The following is an 11,772-nucleotide window of genomic DNA, read 5'->3' as shown; positions in this document are numbered from 1 at the left end:
TTCAACTGACATATCAGCAATAATCGAAAGAGCCAACGGATTTCGGCAGTTTTTTAACCGAGGTCATGAAATATGTGTAAGTGTGTACAAATCTCATGTGTTTGGTACTCGTCCTCCACTACATGCCCCTTTTCGTCGCTCAGTAATAGGACGCAGAGATCCTCTGTTACGCGCTATGCATATGTTCAACTCCACGTCCCACTTGCAGGATATTGAAATATAAAATATAAAGAAAAACACTCGAAAGCTTCAAAGGTTCGTGGATTAGTGATGGCTTAAGTTCGCAAAAATCCGGTGTTGATCCTGAGCCGTCTCCGAAAATTTCGGAACCAACTCTGGAAGGCCGGAGTCGTCCGGAGTAGTGATATGCTCTTTGGAGCGCACCAACGACTCCGATCCATCTCCGGCAATTGTTAGTCCGTTTCCGACTCCGGCAAAATGGGACCACTAGTTCCACCCGGAGTCGGAGTCCTCTGGAGTCGTTGGGAATCGTTCGTAGTCGTCTGCAGTCTCCCGAAGTTGTTCGGAGTCATTCGGAGTCGTCCGGAGTCGCACGGAGTCGTCCGGAGTCGTTGGCGGTCGTTCAGACTCGTCTGGAGTCGCCCGTAGTCGACCGGAATCGAAGTCGTTAGGAGTCAACAGGAGCCGTCCGGTGCAATTTGCTTGTGATCAGGCATTTAATTTCTTGGTGTTTTATTGTCCTTCACTATGGGCGTGCACTTCGAATACAGGCCTTTTTTTCGAAGGCCAACTCCGCTCGACTCCGGACGACTCCGACAACTCCGAACGATTCCGAAGGACTCCGGACGACTCCGACTCTGGAAGACTTTACCCATCAGTAGTACGGAGGTCCCTTTTTGCCGGAGCTGGAATCGAACTAACAATAGCTGGGGTAAGATAAGAGTTGTGAGAGTGCTCCAGAGAGCACGTTACTATACTCGATTGCTCAATAGATGCAACCTGACTACGTCAATGCGGGGCCTGAACCAATGTCGGACATGTTGATAAGTTATTCGAGATGACAGCTTTACAAAAGGGCCGAGCCCCGACAGGACCGGATAACCGCACAAACGGAAGTTAGGGTGTTGTTTTAAGTATCTATGGAGGATAGAGGCTGTACTTTTTCGGCTGAGAAACAGTAAGCAAGAAAGTGATCAATAACTGGAATAGTGGAATTTAATTAATTTTCGATTTCTTTTAGTGCTACTTGGTGCTTGGGAAATACATATGGAGACGCCTGGTACCTCATAGACCTGTTACACCAGAAAAGTGCCATAAAAAAACACCAGCATACAGTTATGACAAATTCGAGTGTACGCATTTCTCGGGGGCCAACTGTAGTTCATGCAATAGTAGCACATTTGTAACGCAATGAGTGATTCCGAACACTGATGCAGCAGCCCGCAAAGCGGAAGAAAACACCCGCTGTATTATGTTTTGTACCATAATATCTTTATTTTACATGCTTTGTTTGTTTTTTTTTGTTTGTTTGTTTGTTTGTTTCGCCTTATTCGGCTGTCTGCAATACATATTATTCTATTTATGACTCACGCATCTATCGTGTTTTTGGAAAATTGATATGTTTTGTGTCGATTGTTGTCACTTAGCATTTCGGTTGTTTTGGTATTTTCTATGCCATTGTGTGTATGTGTGTGTGTTTTTTTTTATTCTTCTGCTTGTTTTATTTATTTGGTTTTGGTTTGTTAAAATTATAAATCTCTCGCCTGCCCCGCGGTCTCACTCGGTCACTCAATTCTATATATATAAAATAGACACTTTCGGATTATCTTGCTACATCCCTTACCTTAGGTATAAGTATTCTTTCTGTTTTCATTTCTTTTAGTTTAATTTCCTATTCCTTTGGTTTTACTTCTTGTTTATCTTCTTCCACTTACACTTCAATTTTGCACTACTCAAACCCACTTAAATATGCGCCTCAGCTGCTGTTTAACACACTCAAAGAAAAAGCTAAGCATTAGACCTTTTGTTCTTCTTGTCAGTAATTTGAAGCTTACCTATCGAAAACGTAACATGTATCGCGCGGGGCGTGTTTCTATGTGTGTGTGTGTGTGAGTGTGATTCTGAAGAATGTAACACTTGCCATTACACTACGCTTTTGTTTTACGTCCGTGTCTCAATACTGTGTATATTTATGTATATATTTATATGTATTTGTGTATATATAATATATATTTTTATGTAAATGTGATAATTCCTATAAATATTCATCATTTTGTAATTTGTAGCAGCTCGCCCCTAAAACCATCTGCGAAGCTGCAGCCCGGAACCTAATTTAACTGCACACACCGCAATATCTCTGCCCCAGCGACACATGCTAACAACCTAGTGCGTTAACGCTAAAGTTATTATTTTTGGTTTGTTTGTTTTTTTTTTTTACTTCTTTAAACGAACTAAATGGTTCTGCCCCTACTGCAATCCAGCCCGACCAGGCGCTTCCCCCGGGGGACGGGATGGAATTAGCTTTAGGAACCATTGGAAGCTAATTAAGCGCGTCCCCGCGAGTACCGGCCGGCCGAGCTGACTGTTGCTGAGCGCAAACGGGACTGAGAGTGCGACTTCCGCGGCAGGCAAACTGCCCTGGGCTGCGCATTCAAACTCCCGTTTGACCCATTTTGGTGGTGGTGGTGGTGGGTGGAGGGGGGGAACAACCTAAACAACGCTCCCCCACTTCCCTACTGGGTGCGCTTCTTGTACGAAAATTACAACCATGTTTCGCCCACCACGCGTGTTTTGGGGTAATGGGTAAGCAAAGTGTCAAACGCTAGTGTGTGTGTGTGTGTTTTTTTTTCTTTTTAAATTGAGCAGTTCCAAAAGCGCTACCGCGCATGGAGTGAAAGGAAAGTGAATCCCCACGTGCCTAACCACTAAACGAGACGACGCGATACACGGCGACCAGGTGCAGCATAAAAAGTACAGTAAAACTGTCATAGCAAGCCGTACAAACAGTGTAATATTCTATCGAACTCAGCGTTCGCCTAATGGTACTTGTAACCGTTGCTTGCTGTGATCTAAAAACACGTTCAACGTTTTCTTCTACTTCTTCTTCTTCGTCCTCTACGGCTTAAATAACGGCTGCATCTACCGATGCCCATTGCCTGCCCGTGTGTTTCCATCCCTCGATTTTGGTTCTAGCCTTGAAGCCTGGAAAAAGGTTGTTTCAATACGATGTATAAAATATGTATCAAGTCGCTACGGGCTAATGGGGATCCAGATCCAAAGTAGGGCTACAAACAACGAAGGCCTCCCCCTCGACAGAGGGCGCCACTAGCATCTATCTAGTTGTCTACTCGGCGCCAGCCAGCCAAACAGTCACTAAGCCTCTAAGGTTCGTGCAAACACGTGGCCACGATGCACACACACACACACACACACACACGCACATCCTGCTGCAAGCGCTAATATATCAAGTTCGCATTCTTAGTGCCACTGGGGGGGGGTCAGCTACGGGGGAGGGTTATTAGTATACACATGGTGCACGGTTTGGTCTAAAACATACGTATGCACGTTTTTGCGGAACCTCCCGGGAACGCTAAGAACGCGGCGCGTCGGTGTCGGAAGTATTTTGCACAACATGTATCGCAGATCGAGTGACGCCGCAACAACACTCCGCGTGACGCGTTAGTAGCACTAGCAGTGTAATAATAGCACTCAGTGCTTATTTTGTTATTGTTTAGCGTTATTGTTTGCAATGTTGTTGAAACCAAACTAGGTGTGTATGTATGTATGTGTATGTATGTGTGTGCGTTACACGCTTAGTAACATCTACAGGTTGATTGGTGTGCTGTTCGCACTGGAAATGCGTTTCACAAAAGTGTGTACGTGTGTGCGATACAGCGCCGCGCCGGTTTTGTTACTTTGCTTTCTATTTAGAATTCAAGGTGGGATGATAAACGTTCGCTACAAACTATAAACAGGTGCACGCGCACATTTGGCGGGAAGCGAACGCGCTTTGCATTTTGTTTGTTGGTTTGTTTGTTTTTCTTTTCTTTTTTTTTACAGCTCTTGCTTAGCAGCACACTACACAACTATTGCTACACTAAACTGAGGGCTTGGATTGGATGATTAACATACATGTATATATATATACTCTCTTCGTGCCCACCAGTGCAGGTATATGGTTAGAGGTTGTTTAAACATTATAAAAGGGGAGCAGGCTGTTTTTGAGCCCATGTTAGGTAGTTTCATTCCGTTGGTTGTTTTACTTTCTTTGCTTTAAATCGCACAGGATACGGTTACTTATCTTATCGGTAATAGAATTGACGTGAGGTTCATTCCTTTCATTTCCCATTGTCATGCATTACTTCGCAGCTACGATCCAGCGCTCTGGGTTCGGCGTGAGGAATAGACGGTACATAAAACGTATAAAAAGTTTTCGAGTAGTATATGCTCCTCTAGTAAACAGGCTGCTAACCCGCGCACCGACACATACACACACATACACTCGCTCGCTCGCCTGCACATCGTGCTTGCCGTGCGATGTTTGCTAATTACTAACACACACATACTAGTACAAGTAGTGGCTGGACGACGAAAAAAGCTCTTGGCATGGTGGGGAGTTTTGAGTGATCTATCGCTTTTGTTTAGTAGTTTTGTTTTTCTTTTCTTCTTTGTTAGTATCCATCTCGCTTCGCTGTCGGAAGTACCTGGTCAGTGTTGTACCAGTGTGGTCGGATAGTGTAGTAATGCTCGTTTTCCTAAATGGTACTACTGTAAGGCAACAACGAAACAACCCAAACAGTGATACGAACAAGAAGCACTCAGCACTTAAAAATAGGTTTCATAAATCCTTGCGTCTGATATGATGAATGTCTTCCTTTCTTTTTTCTTCCTCTACCTTTAAAAGGGAAAGTGCCGTCCTATATCCTTAACTTTAAAATCTCAAACAACCGTCAACTTTCGTTGTAATATAATAGTAATAGAACTAGTGCAACACTAGTAACAGGAAAATATATGCTAACCTTTCTTTACAGAACGTGTAAGCCTTGACCAAAGTCAATATACGATACATGTCGCTTCGTCCTTAAGGAACTGACAAGTGCAAGTAGATAGAACTTTGGTTTGTTGGTTTGTTTATGTAATTTTTTATGGGTGAACTAGAAACTGAAGAAAGGTCGTTATAATCTACAATATTGTACACAATTTGACGCATCAAAATTATAGCAATTTTTTTTTTGGGCAATTTGACGCTGGAATATGTTAATGTATTGTGTTTTTAATTAAAAAAAACTGTTAACCTGCACTGAAATAACTGTTCTATCCAACTTGTTAGGGATAAATGCCAAACAAGGACCAGAACTCGACCCTGTATCATAAATTGACTTTAGTCTTTGTGCTCAAATTGTACTAACTGTGAAGCAAAATGTGTAACAGGAAAAAAAACAAAACAACATCACCACTGGGTACGAAAAACGATTTGGCATGCACGTGTCCTACATTTATACTTTCGTTATTTCTTTTTCTTCTTCCTCCTTGTTGCCATCTCTTCCCTTTGTTTTGGACGGTGCGGAGAGGAGTAAACGGAGCTGACTACAACGGGTGTGTACTAATGACAGTGACAGAATCTCAACTCAACTCAAACCACTACTTATTCTTTGCCTCTGTCTTTTGTTTCTCTTTGTTTGTATTATTATTATTTTTTTTTGTTTGTTCTACCATCACAATCACACTAGCAGCAACACACACTCACACACGCGCGCGAACAAATACACATACGTGCAAACACACTCACACAAACGCACATCCGCAGCCACACCGATGTATAAATATATGTATATATTTATGTATATATTTTTTTTATATGTATAGGTTAGGTTATTTGTTTTGCTTTTGTCTTTTCATGTTTGTTTCTATCGAGAAGGCTAGACTTTCTATCATTTTTTGTTCAATATACGAACGAAAGTAGTTTACCAGGGGAGCGTAATGCACACACATACATTCTCACACACACACACACATATACACTTACACACACATTGGATGGTCGAGTTTTCTAATTCCTCTTATTTTCTCTTCTTCTCTCATTCCCTCTTTCTCTCTTTTTCTGTTTCTCTCTTTCTCTCTTTCTCTTTTTCTCTCTTTCTCTCTTTCTCTCTCTCTATCGCTCTATCTCTCTCTCTCTCTCTATTTCTTTGTCTCTCAATCCCTTACTCTTTCTCTTTCGATTTCTCTCTTTACTTTTCTTTCATTTTCTATTTCTTTTTCGCTCGTTTTTCTCCCTAACTACCTTTCTCGGTCTCTCTCTCTTTCTCTCTCTCTCTCTCTCTCTCTCTATTCACAATAGTTTAATTGTTTAGTAATTACATACATGTGTGTAGGTGTAGGGGCGGTCCCGTGGTACAGTCGTCAACTCGTACGACTTACTAAACATGCCCGGTATGGGTTCAAGCCTCATATGGGACCGTGCCTTCGTAGCAAGGACTGTATTTAAATAAGTCTCGAAAGCCTGCATACAGGCTGGTGTGTGTGTGTGTGTGTGTGTGTGTGTGTGTGTGTGTGTGTGTGTGTTTGTGTTAAATCGTGATAAATATAAAATATATTCTAGACCAAAGGTATCCTAACGCTACTGCTACTGCTACCGATCGATTCAGCCGAACACCGGCAAACCCTGCGTGCAATGGTCCTTGATCATCTATTATGAAAAAGGTGGCACACGCCTAACACGCACGCGCGCAACACCGACGCTATTTTTATAACACGTTTATGTACGTGTTTCTACTAACACTCACACAGCCTCGAAGCGTTCGAAAATTAGGCGCGCAGACGACTAACTTGCTGCGTTGCGAGAAGAGGAGGCCCAGGGATGAAGGAGAGGGGTGAACAATTACTAAGCGCTGCTCTGTAGCCTGACACTTGTGACACTAGACGCATTTTGTATTAAAATGTTGTTATTTTTGTTAATTTTTGTTTAATTTAAGCCACCTAAAAAGCCAACCTAATTTAATGTCTTTATATCGTTTGTATGTGTGTTCGTGTGTGTAATAAAAGCGGCATGTTGTTTTGTTACATTTCAACCCCATTCATCCTCGTGCTCAGTCCAGCTGAATTTTTGCTTTCAATTCGTATCCTACTAAATGGTTTGCCTACGACGTGTCAATGTGTGTGTGTGTGAGAGAGAGAGTCTCTTTAATGTTTCTTTTTTTTCCATTTTAATGCCACTGGCTTTAATGCGTACAAAATCCCTTACCAACGCTTCCAACAGGATAAGCTACTAAGCTAAGTGGAGTATGCTTTTAAACTAGTTGTAGTGTTATTTAGTATCATTTCTTGTTTGTGTGTTTCACTTTAATACTTTCTTCGTTTTACATTTATAAAATGTGGTACGATTCGACGCTAATCGCTTTTAGTTAATTATCATTTAGAGAGTTTTAAAGTTTGGTAGTTTTGTTTTGTGTTGTTTGTTTAATATATATGTATGTATACCTTCCATTTAACCTTTACTACATAATAGCATTGAACGTTCAATCTGATGGAGTTGCAGCTACTTAGAATCTAAACACACCTACTACTGTTTCCTTGTTTTTTTTTTTCATTTGACCCAACAACCCCCCCCCCCCCCCCCTCCCCTTCCAATGTCTGCTGATGCCTGTTCTACAGGCGTCCTCATGGGTGGGTTGCATGGGCACACAGCGCTAACGTGTCAGCTGGAAATATCACTTCAGCAGAGTATTTTGTTGCTAATTTTGTAACCTCGTTCATCGTTTGATCCTCCAAAAAAACCTGCGCATTTAAAAAGTGCGCTGCATTCGCTTTGGGAAAGATACCTAAAAGCTTGCCCCAGTCACTACCGAACACACGAAGCGGCACGTTCACCCCGTCACGCGTCTACCTTTTTGGGTGCGAGATGTAGCAAGAAGTAGCAAAACACGGCTTAAATCAAAAATAGTATACTAACATCGTACTACGAGCGTTTTTTTACCGCTACCGTGCAGCTGCTATCCTTGTGGTCGTCGTCTGCTGTGTTCTGTTCTGTTGTTTCAGTGTGTGTGTGTTGGTTCAAGTGTGATTGTTAATTATTGTTCATAGACATTGAAATTTCCACTGGATGTTGCTATTGGTGAATAAGTACATTATTATCTATCAGCTTTACGGTTTGACTTGTCGATTTACTTATTCGTCACAGACAGGCACTAATCTAGATAATATGCTTGTTTATAAATACGATGTTGTTTATAAATACGATATGTTGTTGTTATCTTTCCTCTCTCTCTCTCTCTCTCTCTCTCTCTCTCTCTCTCTCTCTCTTGTTTCTTGACAGTTAAAAAGCTTTTCAATTACTAAGATTTTAACAAAAAAAAACCCTAATAGCGCTTCTCAATAGCGAACCATTTAGTTTTATTTTGTCAACCATTTTGTGGTGCAATTACACGTACATGCCTAAACAGTGTTTTCTAAACAGTCGAACGCAATCCGCCCAAACCACGCTATAGTATAGTTACTAATTTTATTGTTTGCTGTTGTGTTGGTTTTCCTGCCCAATGTATCGTGCACACTACACACAAAAAAATACACTCACGCAAGCAAACGACAATCGTGTTTGGTTAGATTTTTTCTACATTATTTCCTTTTTTTTTTGTTTCACTTCCATAGGAGAAAAAGAGTAAAAATAGAATGACTTGCTTATTTTTATTGTCATTGGAGCTTCCGCTGTTGCTGCTGCTGCTGCTGCTGCAGCCCGCAGTGTAGTGAAAACGTTCACGCATACTAAGCTGCTTAGTGCATAGTAACAGACGTTACGGTGTGTCGTCCGTGGCGACGGTGTAAAATCATACTTTGGTACGCAACGGCTACCGTCTAGTGCACGCACACCCATGAAAACAGAATATCCGGCAGCGGCGACCGATCTGCCTGCGATGAGTTACTTCCTTGGTATAGAAGGGGTCATTTAAACGATGAACCATTGTTGTAAACAATATAAGCAATATAAGCAAAAGAGATAGTGTGATTATACAGTTTTGGCAAACGAGTAGTGTGGCCATAACTATTGGGTTGGTAATTAATTTAAACTAAGAGTTATTAGCTACAAGTAACTCATTCATACAACAAAAACAAAATTTATGCTTAAAAAACATAAGAAATATAATAATTGAAACAATCAATTCTATCCGAAACTAAACGCTAGTTTACTTAGCTGAATTCCAGTCTGAATTAGTGAGCGCCAATTTGTTTTTTTTTCTTCATGTGTGTGTATACATATATTTATATCAGAAACAGCGAAAGAAAAAATTAATCAACCATATAGTTTTCCAAATGCTCGCAGGATTCGCTGTGGGAGAAAAGGAGTGTTCCTTTTTTTGTATATGATTGATAATACGTATCAGTTGACATACAAGTCCGAAATTCAGTCTTTATCGATGTAACAGAAATGCAGGAGAGTACAGGCCAAAACGAATCGTGGCACAAACAATCGTGGTACCGAACCAACGATCGCCAATCGGTATCGATCGGCCATAGAAACAGCGAAACAAACCTAACCTCAAATCACCTCTTCCGTACAAGCGTGTGAGTAGAAACGATTCGTGAAGAAGTTCTTAGCGGGACTTACATTACAAACAAACCTACGGCTAGGGATGTTCCACAAACGCACACCCACACACACACCCACACACACACACACACACACACACACACACACACACACACACACACTGGTCATTTCGACTCGATCACTTAGAAATGCGTTGGCATTCATCTTGCGCTACTACCACTCATTCATTAGCTCTATTTTGTGTTGTGTCTGTGCGTGTGTGTGTGCGTATTTGTTTGCATTGCAATATTTGATATGTCTGTTGATGTCCAAGCAATGGAACTACAGCGTCCAAACAAAGAATAGGACACTAGCATTAACACAATTGCAATAATGGTATGGCCGGCATGGCGGCGAACCCACACTACTAACTGCACACTACTGACTGTGTAACGATGCACTAGCTCATCCTGTATGATTTACAAGGTAGACAGTTATGCTACTGATTTTTGTATGTTCTTCTTCTCGTAATACTGGTAGCGTTCCGTGCTAGTGCCTCACTGTACAAAAACGTATTCTTAGTGTTTGGTTGTTTGTTCATCTTCTTCGTTTTTCTTTGTTTCGTTATTCTTTGTCTCTAGAAGGCCTTTGTAATAAGATGATAAAACTACTTTCCGTACATGTTTTGTTTTGTTTTGTGTTATATGCGTGTGTATATATATATATATTTACCGCAAGTGTACACGCGACAGAAAGTGTACAGATGCACGTACTGCGGTTACACTTCCGTCTGCTGCTGCCTGCCTGGTTCCACTGACACATAGAGGCAATTTGTGCACCCTCGCAAGCACACCAAGCACGGCAAGTAACGTAAAAAACTACTAAACGTCGTGCGGTGGTTACTACACTACCCTCGGACCACGCTCAACAACTAAACTGCTCGGCCTGACGGTGTGTTTGTGTGTTAGTTTCTTTCCCAACCCCACCTCGCGTATGGGGCCGAGTGATATGCATGGGTTTTTTTTTTGTTCGTATAGTTTGTCTAGTAATACTTTTCCAGTAATCAATTGTAACGATAATGCACTAGCCGCACATACGCTTAAGTTTACAGTCTCGGAAATGCTATACCGCTCAATTCACACAACTCAATTCACAACTCACAAGGAACTTGCTAAGGTGTCGGCGTGCGTTTGCGTGTGATTGTTCATAATACTAGTACAGCACATTGGACACAAAACTTGGACAGCTAACTCCGCCTCCGGCTTTACGCGCACTCCACCAACGTTGGCAGAAAACAAAATGCGTCCAAAAATCAGACTTCACCCGCTAGCGCCCGTGAACCCGGCCCGTACACTTGCCAGATCGATTTCGACTGCCGAAAAGGGGCGCCAACGACCTGTCGCCAATGCTGTGCATCCGTGTAACCGGCTACTTTAGCACACAGGCCCGTTCGTCTACTATCAACGGTCTTCACTAAATGTCAGCCTCTCTGGCCCAGGTTCTTGTGTTGGGTTTTGTTCTGCCTCCTGTTTGCAGCTGTTGTGGTGTACTACATCGGAGGAGTGGCGCAAGCGCGTTGCGGTCTTACACTGACAGCTGTTGACTTTCGGTTTCTTTTCACACTGTCCATTCCTCTCGAGATTTTCAGGTCACACAGGTGGATAAGCTCAAAGGGTGGCGGGAGGATGGGTGACTATGTCTCTCTTGCATATTGCATATGGTGGCTAGACTAGTGCACAGTAGTGCCAAACAGAACTGCGCACTGCAGTATGCTACCTGATATGTTTTACGATAAGCTTTGACCTTTGTATTGTGTTGCACACACACACAGACACGCTGTGTGTGTATGCATGTGTGTGTGTATAATGGTTACTACCACTACTAATCATTTACGTAATACTTCCACGCACACACCCTACACATAGTCAGAAACCAGAAAGTGCCGCCATTAGTACCTGTTTGAAGGTTAGTGCTAGACAGTGTTACTGTTTCTGTTTTCTGTTGAAACAAGCCAATAATGACATACCAGTCAGTGTAAAGAATCTACTGTCTACTGCACCATTTGTTTGCACTAGCTCTTTCTTTCTCTCTCACTCTCTATATCTCTCTTTCTTTATCTCTCTTTTTTCGATCATAGCGTTACCGTGGCGTTACCCAGGCGTTATCTTTTCTGCACCCTTCGACTTTAATTGATTCGCTAAAGTGGAGCCTCTTTGCGAACCAATTGAAAATGTACGGCTGCTTCGTTCGCTCGGTCCTTGAGCAGCACCTTTCCCCCGGTGCCGATT

This window comes from Anopheles coluzzii, chromosome X (genome assembly GCF_943734685.1).
Source record: "Anopheles coluzzii chromosome X, AcolN3, whole genome shotgun sequence".
NCBI lineage: Eukaryota > Metazoa > Arthropoda > Insecta > Diptera > Culicidae > Anopheles > Anopheles coluzzii.
The sequence above is the reverse complement of the archived record's forward strand: the minus strand, read 5'-3'. Positions refer to the sequence as shown.